The sequence below is a fragment of the Aptenodytes patagonicus genome, chromosome 7 (assembly GCF_965638725.1).
Source record: "Aptenodytes patagonicus chromosome 7, bAptPat1.pri.cur, whole genome shotgun sequence".
Lineage (NCBI taxonomy): Eukaryota > Metazoa > Chordata > Aves > Sphenisciformes > Spheniscidae > Aptenodytes > Aptenodytes patagonicus.
Genome location: NC_134955.1, coordinates 69054609 through 69064896, shown reverse-complemented (window position 1 = coordinate 69064896; position 10288 = coordinate 69054609).

Here is a 10288-nt window from a genome sequence, read left to right as displayed (position 1 = left end):
TTAAGTTGGGAAGCTGGAGTATTGTGGTGGTCATGGTGTTTCCCTGGTGTGGCCCTGCCTGTAGCATTGCAGCTGTAGTACCATGAGTTTCCTCGTCTAATTAATCCTTTGTTGCACTGCAGACCCCCCGGGAGATGAGATATGTTCATCCTGCAGCTCCTGGGGACTGATTTGTCTGCATTTTGTGAGCAGGTCAAACTGTGGTGTTTAAGTGAGAAAGGCTACATCAGAGATGAACATAAATGGCATGGGCACCAGCGGGAAGCGGTGTGATTTTGGGTAAGTCATGGAGTTTGGTGCCTCCTCTGTTAAACGGGTGTAAGATTGTTTACCCATCTTGAGGCAGAGAAGAAGGGAAGATGTTTAGGAAGCTGAGAGATCATCATAGGAGTCAAGAGTCACATTGTGTGGGTGATTCAAGCGCTCAGGGTTGCTTCGACGTAGGGGAAGGGTCTTCTGGATGCTGCCCAAGGGAGGAGAGGCTTGGCTGTGCCTCGGGAGGGCTCTGTGCTCACAGCCTCCTTCTCAAGGCTGGGCATCCACTCGTGGTGCCCAGCGTGTGGGAGGCTCAGCGAGTGGGGTGCCCAGTGATGGGGAGCTCCAGTGAGCGGAGGCCCAGGTAGTGAGAGGTCCAGAGAGCGGTGATCCAGCGAGCGGGAGGCACCGAGTCTCTGGGCTTCCCTCTCCCTGAGTCTCCCCGTCTCTTAGTCATCAGAGGCATCGTCCTCCCTGCTGCGAGGCAGTGTTCCTCCTTCCTTCTTCAGCAGGAGAATCTGACACCTGTCATCAATTGGACAGATGTTAATTTAAAATATATCACTTGGAACTCATGCGACTTATCTGCTCAGTTTCTGATCATCCAGATCAAATAACATGAGAAAGGGCAACTATTTTTCCCATCCCAACTTTAAAAAGATTATCTCTGTCTCAAGCTGCCTTTTTTTTTCCCCCCCCTTTTTTTTTTCTTTTTTTCTTTTTTTCTTTCCTTTGGAAAGCAGCAGCCGCCCAGAGCTGGGCCAAGGTGACTCATGAGCAGGACGGCTCGGAGCAGGGAAGGAGCCACGCTCCCTCCTGCGCGCTGGGGGCAGCCATTACGCGCATCCCCGAGCGGCAGGAGCCAGTTACGGGGTGACGAATCACTGAAGTGCATAGTTACAGTAATGATGAATTGTCATGAGTCTTAATTAGCAAATTGGTTAATTTTACTTAGAAAGATGATGATTAGTGCAACAATAGGTGCTTTGTGCCTTCTTTGTAAGAGTCATTCAATGTTGTTCTTGCTTGGATAACTAGTTGGAGAAGACTATTCCACAGAACTACTAGCATTCCCGTATCGGTCTCTTAGACATTTCTGTAGCAGACGTTCTTGCGTTAACCTGGATGCTGTAATCTGGTTATGGGACGGGACTAATCACAGGAGACTTCCAAAAACCTGGAAGGGACAAGGAGCAAGTCAGTAAGGAAGCTCTGCCTGTTTTATTCATTAGTGCTCTCAACAGCTGCCTTCTGTTCCAGCACGCCAATGCTTTGCTGCTTCCTTTGAAGTTGGTTAATCTGGTTTGGCTTTATCTTATCTGTTTCAGGAGCCAGTTTGGGAATTAAAAGCGCGTGACTGACAACGTTCTGCTTTCTGCTCTCCTGAGCTTTATGCTAAACTTTTATAGCTGTAATTGTAGCTTGTCTCAGGTGTAGCTTGCTTCTCCTGGTGCCCTCGGTGCCTGCAGCGTTAAAGCCCTGCCTTTGGAGGAGGTAGAAGAGCAACTAAGAGCAGGCTCATGTTCCAAGAGAAGAGCAATATATTATGCACAAGATGTCTCTGAATGCAGCACCTTCCAATTACCCCAGGACTCTGCGCTTCTCTATCAACAGCAGAATCCGAGTTTTTTTGTGAAGGTGATTCCTTCTATTTGGTTTAGCTCTGTTTTCGTCCCTGTGCCTTGATTTCCTTCTTGCCAGGGATGTAAGCAGAGTGAGGTGCTGAGGAAGAGCCCAAAGGGGGGTCAGAGAGAGAAGCAGGCGAGCTGCAGCGAGGTCGGCGGGCTCTGCGGGAGCGAAGGACCTGCATGGAGCTGGCAAGGCTCTCGAGAAGCAGCTGCAGCCCAAAAGGCAACTCAGAGGTAGATGCTGGAGTGCCTTCGGTCTGACAAGCGTGACCATTGTGCTCTCATACTTATTTGCCCCATAATACTCCATTCTAGACCTGATCAACACTTGTCAGTGTCAGTAGATACTGGATTTATTGGCAGGGAAGGAAAGAAATCACCATGACGCTGAGCAATAGTGAGTAATTTGATTTTTAATTGTGAATTATTAAGTGTATCATCATTAGGTTATGCTGGTGTAAATGCGAACAGAATCAGGTCCATTAGATTTGATATTTGCTTCCAACTTGCTCCTGTGTAAATCAGGAGTAACCCTCTTACAGAAGTGAGGTTACAATGATTTGAAATTGGGTCAGAATCTAGTTTAATTTTCCAGGTTTACCGGGTGATGGGAAGAAGGGCTGTACCTTCCCATTTACCCCCTCGTGCCATGTGTCCCTCCCTGCATCGGGAGGGTAAAGCTGCCTCTTCTTTGTCCCTGTTAAACTGGGGCTTTCTTATTCCCTGAAAAGAACAGTAACGGGGGATTTGGTACTCTTTGCAAACATTAGCGGGTTCTCAGCTTTTGTCCTCTAATGCATGCGCTTTCCATGCTGGCTGGCAGAGACCAGCGTGAGGTCAATGCTCAGCGTGCATTGACTTCTGGACCAGGAAAGAAAGTCACTTCTGTCAGATGGAAAAGGGGTAAACTGGCTAGAAAAGAGCCATTTTTTTCTGGCTTCTACAGCACTATTATGTGCAATGAAGACGCTAACTGCCCCCATGTCAGAGAATTGCTGAGAACCAGACCCAGAGAGGATTGCCAAATCCGCCACTGAATGCCAGAGGAAGCACTGTAAGTAAAAGCCATCTGTCTCAACTGAAAGGCTGAATGGTGACTTTAAAACTATACAGTTAACTTCATTTAATTTTCCTATCTGTGCAAAGCAGCAAACTGATCAAACGAAGGCATTCTGTACGTTGTTTGCATAGAAATCCACTTGTCCTGGCCCAGCCATGCTCTTAAGCCTCATACTGCGGTGTAGGGGAGAGCACATCGGTCTATTTTTCTTTTTCATTCTGCGTTGCATTTAAAATAAGGCCAGAAAAGGGGGGAGCGGGGGAGCTTTAAACATTGGCTGCCACCTTAATTGCAACCTAGCAATTAATGGCTAGAGGCTTTCTTGGACAGCTCCTCCATGAATGTCACACACAAATATATCTGCCACCTGGGTTCAGAAGTATTCTTCCGCGCTTTTTGCTAAGTCATCTTTCTAATTTTTGTGCCAAATGGTCTGTCTAAATGGAATTGCATTTAAATGAGGTGAGTGTGCAACGGATCATCTGACTGCTGCCGTTCCCCTCCAAGTTTTGTGACAAACCGCTTTAACGCAAACACTGCGTCTCATACCTTGAACTTACTGCTGCAATTAAATACCGATCCTTTAAGCCTTATCTGGAAAAAAACGATATAGTAGCAGCATTCCTGCGTGTTTGCACAGAGAAGCAGAGGGGTGTGCATCTAGCAGCTGCTAACACACCCCTATTAATTTAGTTTGGAGGGGTTGCAGTAACATTGAAGACATGAGCAATGACATTAGCGTGTCTAGGACCTTCAGTGCAAGCTCTCCAGGAAATAGATCATATGCAGTGATGCCTTCGCTGCTGTGTCAGCTGAGTTACGCCAGGACTAGGGTTTTACTAGCTTACTGTGTAGGGGAGGACAGCTGAATATTATGCAAATACCATGAGCCAAGGAAGGGTGCTGACCAGTCACTGAAATCCCCACAAAACTTAGTTTTGTCTGAGTGATCAGCAAGATATAATGACTGACACCAGAATGAGTCCGCAGGGTGCACATCTCGGCGATTAGTCAGTTCTCATTACCTCCTCCTCCAATTAACAGCAAGCAAATCGGCGCTCCTGAGTCAACGAGGACCTCAGGCGAAACTAGACTTCCCCAAAATGCTGCCAGATGTCAGCAGAAGCTCCGATCCCCCCCGCCTTGACCTTTTTGTACTTTTAACACACATAATTAACTGTTAACACAGTCACGGTTCTGTCACTCCAGCCCTTCGCCCGTGGTCTGCCAATAAATGCTGTTAGCTTAGCCGTGACGAAGGAGTCCGTGCCCAGCTCTGCTGTCGTGTGCTCCTGCAGTTCATCTCATTTCCATGCTTGTCCCAGCCAGGCAGGAATCCAGCCTGAGATCCCTTTCGGTACAGCCTCATCCCTCCATTTGGATCTTCCTTGCTGTCTTTGCAGTGTCTGTTGTTAATAAGTTTTCCCTTGAGTTAGGCTACGGCATTAGACCATGGAGACCATGCTTCCTTCTACCTTAGCTTTTATGGTCAGTGTATAGGAGTGGAATATGAGTTAATTTTCCCAATACAATCCAAGATACTATTATGGAATATTTTTACGTATTTTTGGTGTCAGCAGGCTGTAGAAGCAGCTGACTTGTCACAGTGCCCTTCCTTATGAAGGTGTCATTTTTTTCCTCTTTTTTTCCTTCAGTTCACGTATCTGCGACTTGTCAGAAATAGTTAAATGCTGTGATTGCTTTGGCCTCCCTTCAATGGGCATTTACCCAACTCATTAATACCAGAGTAGCTCCCTTGAGCTCTGTTTCCACTCAGACCATCTGACAGGGCTCAGGTAGAGTTGCTAAGGTACGCTCAGCGACACTTTAAGGAAAATGAGGAACCCTGATGGGCACAAGTTTGGGAGGGTCCTGAGTTGGCTGTTTTCTAAAACCCAAATCGTGTTGCTCAGGTCCATTAGGTTTTGCCTATTAACATTAAAAATACTCACATTTATCCCCAGGTATTTTTACAGTCCCCTTTACTCCCAAACTGGCACGGGCAATGCTGCTATCCGAGATAAATGAAGTGTGTGAAGACAGGCAGTTTAAAGGCGTTGAGGAATGCAGCTGTTTCAGACCTCTTACATCTCACTCGACTCTCACCTAATTTGTTAATGGGTATGTTTTTCCCTGTAGGACAATAATGCTTTTCTCGGTGACGTTTTATAAAGGACCTTCTAAACCTCCTTTCGTCCCTTTGGGTAAAATCAGTTGAATTGGCTTCTTTTCTGGTGCCTTTCTATTTTCCCTAGAGAATCTGGGTTGGTTCTTAACCCTTTCTGTCCTCCAGGCCTTACGAACGGTACGATGGAAGCTCTTACGAGTCTAGACACAATGTGGGCAGATGGTAGGTTCGCTAGGGAGAGGCTTGTCGCTATCTAAAAAGGTTGGATATATAGGCAAAGAGAAGAATATTTGCTCATTTTAAGTATGAGGAGCTAAAATAGCAGCTCGCAGAGGGGTGTACGGTGAGTTTGTGACACCGCCGGGAATTGTCGCTGCATCTCCTGGGGCACTGGTGATCCTTACGCTGTTCGCAGGACTTCTCCTCGGACCCAAGGATTTGCAAAGGTTTCCAAGTCTCCAGCCACCTTCGGGACGCAGGTGCGTGTCACCACCAGTGGTGGCAAACTGGGGACTGGAGAACAAAGATCCCCTCCGGCGTGACACTCATTACACCAGGCAGGCGGCCCCATCCCTTGTGTAGCCGCAGACAAAATACTTTAATATTAAACTTACTCCGTGGTAGCATGAACATCTGGGATGGTTCCTGCGCTCTTTGCTTTATCCCGACAAGCTACGAGCGTGTTCGCTGCACATTTCCTTTGAAGTTTGTCACAGCCTGAGATGCACCGTTCCCGTGATGCCTCGCAGAGCTCAATCAATGTCCTTCCCCGGCTGCGGGAGGAAAACATGCTGAGCCAGCCTTGCAGGCTGCTTCGGCGGCTGGATACCTTACCCTCATACTGAAAGAGCCCTTGGAGCAGAAGGTCTGTCTGACTTTCCATTTCTTGTTTTCCCCCATTTCTCACGACGTATTGTTTCCCGTTGCTACCCGTCCTGCTACATTTCAGGTGAGTTACAGGTCTGTGCTTAGGAGGGGCATTGCGTTGGTGTTGCAAACGTGGTTTTTTTGCAAAGGAAAATGTCTTCATTCCGTAGGTATTGATGAAGAAGAGTATTAATTTAAAACCTGCTATAGATTAATGTGGGACAGCATAAATAACGACTGGGTGCTATGAACGATGAATCGGAGAAAAGATTTGAACTGTCACTAGCACGCAGGGAGTGTTTTACAGGAGATGAGGTATTTTCTGTCATTTCTTCATTTGCTTTGCTTAACGATACCCCTCCAATCTTAAAAAATCATCTTCTGCTAGGCCGTTACCAAGAAAGAGGAAGCACGTTTGAAACTTGCTTTGAAACAGTACTCCTAATGTTAATTCAAAGCATGGTTATTATTGTGCTGCTCGGAAAGCTGCTTTTCTGCCCAGCTTCCCTGTGATCCCTTTAGCTATATCTGATACTGAAGGCTTGAAATCTCCAGATTAGAAATTAAATTCCACCTCTGTGGCCCAGACCTGATCACCCACTGGAGTCACAGCAAATACGTTTTCCTCTGCAGTGAGCTCTTCCAGCTAAAGCTGTTGCTTTTTGGTCGAGATTGAACTCTTTCGGAGGAGAAGATAATTAAAGCCACGCAATACAGGCGTAAGAATAATTAGCGACTTGAGGATGAGTAGGGATTATTCAGACTGATGGCAGGCCCTGATCTTGTAAGGATTTAGGTGCTTGTTTTTTTCTTGCATGTGTTAGCGCATAGGACGGTCGGAAAGGCTCTGTCTCGGGCTGACGGGGGATGGAGGGTGGCCGTGACCACGGCCAAAGGCGGTGAGCTGTGCAGTCGGGAGAGCTGGGTGAGACGCAGCACTTAGGGCATCAGACAGCAATTGCTGCTGCTACGTTGGGTATGAACCGCAGCGTTTCGGGAGCGGACACGTGTGCTGCTCGGGTGTCTGGTACAGGAACAGCAGCCTGGGGAGGGAAGGAAAGGGGTTTCCCATTGGGATTTCTCATGGGGTTTCCGTTTTATTTTGCAAATGTGAAAGCTTGGAGTGACTAGTCCCAGGCCTGTGCTAGGAGGCGAGGACTGAAGAGCCTGAAGGGAGACTGTCAGAAATCATGATTCAAGTCTGATCGCTCTGAAAACGTCAGTCACTGAGGTGGGCACTGAACTGCTTGGGTGTCTTTAATTGTGCTGCTCATAGTCGGTCCCCTTTTGAACGTGATAGAATTGAACAGCAGAGTCTTAAACCCCCTGTTTTGGGCTTTTCACTGCTCTATTATAATGGTGAAATCCAGAAATGGAAGGTGAGTGTAGTTTATAGATACACAGTTTTTTCAGTGAGCTCTGAAACAGTTTCTAACAATTCACTTTATTAGCTGGATTTTCAGCAGTACAAAATGTGACCATGATCATCTCAGTTTAGTTAAAAACGTGTCTACGTTGTGACAGTGCGTGGATTATGTGGAGACTTGTATTAGCCTGACGGATTTTCATACTGGTCACATACAATGTCATGGTTTAGACCGCTGGTTTTTATTACGAGCTTTGATTCTTCTCGCAAGAGCTTCCAGCATCATTTCTGCTGATGGATGCTGCTTAGGACAGATGTATTTTTATTCCCTTACAGTTAGACTGGATCAAACGTCTTTTTCCATGTAGCTCAAGTTTCCGCAGTGGAGTTACTCCTGGTTTACTACTCCGAGAAGAAAACTGTAGTAATTTTTGTGACCTTCTTTAGCAGCAGTTGAAAACTTTCTGGCACGTGTGTGTGGGACCTATTAACTTCCACTTCCTACCAATTGTAGGAATTCATGCTTGTAAACAGTATAACAAAAAATAATGCAAATAAAAAGAGGCAGAGAGAAAATCCAGCGTTTGGTCATCTTTTTTTTTTTTCCTACCTGGAAAGAGAGGCTGAATCAGTGAGGTGTTGAAACTTGCAGGGCGTTTGTTTCTGGCGTCGATAAGGATCTCTCACGTTCTTATATAAAATGCTAAATTAACAATAATCGGCTTCCACGACTTACAGCCCGGCTAAGCGCATAGCTTGCCTTTCTCTCAGGCCTTCTCTGAATCCACAGATCTGAAGGCTTTTTCCCTGTGATCTGAGAAAGCAAAATTCCTGACAAAACTAATGACTTGGGGCTCCTGCGGCATTTTTAAAACCTTTTCTTTTTCCCCACGAGTGGCTGCCTAATGTGGTTGGGATTTCAGTGACTGTTCGCATTATTTTCTCCCTGCAGTTGGGGATATTCAGCGTCATTAGCCTGCCTGGCTGATCTGCACAGCGGTAGCTCTCCAGTGAGTTTTTCCACCAGGTTTCTCAGTCCACATAATCTAGACGGTTTATTGCCTTACGTCTTGGGCAATGGTACATACCATAGGATTTAAAAGCATTTTCAGGTCCTTATATCACGCCTTATGCTGTGATGTTGGGGCAAACGTATAAGACACATGAAGGACGAGAAATTTCTGAGCTGGTAGTAAGCAGTGTTGTTCTCAGCTGAGACCCCTTCAGAGCAAGCAGCGACCAAACAGCGGGGCAATTGCCTCCACGTCCTGGAAAGCGGAGGAAAATTAAAAGCTTCTGTAGCTGTAGCAGCTGGATTTGCACTCTCTGCTCTTCCATTCCTGCTCAGCTCCCGGCAGGAGGGGCAGCCCTGTCCCTCCTACATCCTTCCCCGGCTCTTGGCCCCAGCTTTTCTCTCCCTGTTGGCAGGGACCCCCCCCCCCATCCCTTGTCCGTGGGGCGCCAAGTCTGTTCCCGCTCCTGGGAAACGGTGATTTGGTTCTGATGCCGGCTGGAAAACTCCGCTGTGGACAAAAGCAATGAAACATTGGCAAAATCTCCTGCTGCCGTGCCCCACCGCAACCACCGCAGCCACTGAAGTGATTAATATAAGCAAGATTTGGCCTTAAATGCGCACCTTGCAAGCGTAGGGTGCAGATGCTGCCTTTGGCTGGCTCACGTGCTGCTCTCAGCAGCGCTCCTGCAAGAGCGGAGTGACCGGCCAGGACATGCTGAGCCAAGGAAGCTCCAGGATGAAGCAGCAAAATGCTGTCCGGCCAGCTGACGGCCGGTCGCACGTTCAAAGCGGCTGCCTCCTGCACATCCCCGCGCACGCCGCCGCCGGCCCGGGCTCGCTTAGCCTCGCATGCAAGGCACAGCTTCCGCCAGCACCCGCCTTGTGCCGCTGCCTTTGTTTGCTCCAGAGAGTTTGGAAACGCGGCGGTAGCCTGCAGCTGAGTGACACACATGGCTGGCGAAGAGGGTAATGATGAGCCCTTAGCGCAGCTCGATGCAAATCCTTCTCTGATACCGAACGCCGCGGAGCAGTTGATTTCTCAAAGGCGCTTTAGGACAAATAAACAAATCGCTTGCTCTGAGCAACAGGGCCTGGAAGTTACACCAGAGGTCTGTAGAAATGACGGGAGGGTGCGTGCAAAGCCCTGGGGCAATACCAGCCTCCCCACTTCACCGGGATAACTCCCTTTTGCCGACTGCCTCCCAGCTGCAGAGCGACCAGCCGCTGTGGATACCGCAGCCGGGCTCGGGACGCTGGTCCTGACCAGCAGCGGCACTGATCCGCAGCCACCGCTGGCTCAGTTGTCCTTGTCACCGCTCCCGCTGCCAAAAAAGGTGAATTTTCTTGTGCACGGGAGTTTGCTTTTTCCCATCAATGTTTGGGACTCCGGGAAGCTGAGAGTTAATGTCAGGTCCCCAGCAATAGAGCCGGACGGGTGCCCTTGGTGGCTTCTTGCGCTGTTTTGTTGTCCCCAAGTAACTATGTGACAGAGCACCAGTTTTCATCCCCGTGGGTACCCACGGATCCGTGGTCAACTACTGATCTCACATGCAAGCTGTTGCGTCGTTTAAGGTGGAAGAAATCTGCCCCGCGAGCACTTTGGGAAGGATCCACATCAGACGGAAGAAAAAGTCAGGGCTTCAAGAAGTCAGAGCTGAAAAAATTTGGTTAAGCTCCCCGCAGCTGCAGACCGGCGGGGCCGTGATCGAACGAGCCCCTGGTACGTCGTGTGCTGCGAGCAGGGCTGCTCCGCGCTGCAGATCCAGGCAGTTTTAAGGCAATTAAGGGAAATTTAGGGGCACCCCCTGTTTCTGGTCATGGGGGTGGGGTGGGGTGGTGTCCTTCGTGTCCCGAGGGAGGCGTTGGGGTGCGCTGTGCCTGCCTGTCCCGGGCCCGTGGGGTCCCCTCGCCTGCCTGCCAGCTCTCGGAAAGGAGGTCGAGAGGGGTGGCACTGGGGGGGTTAATTACG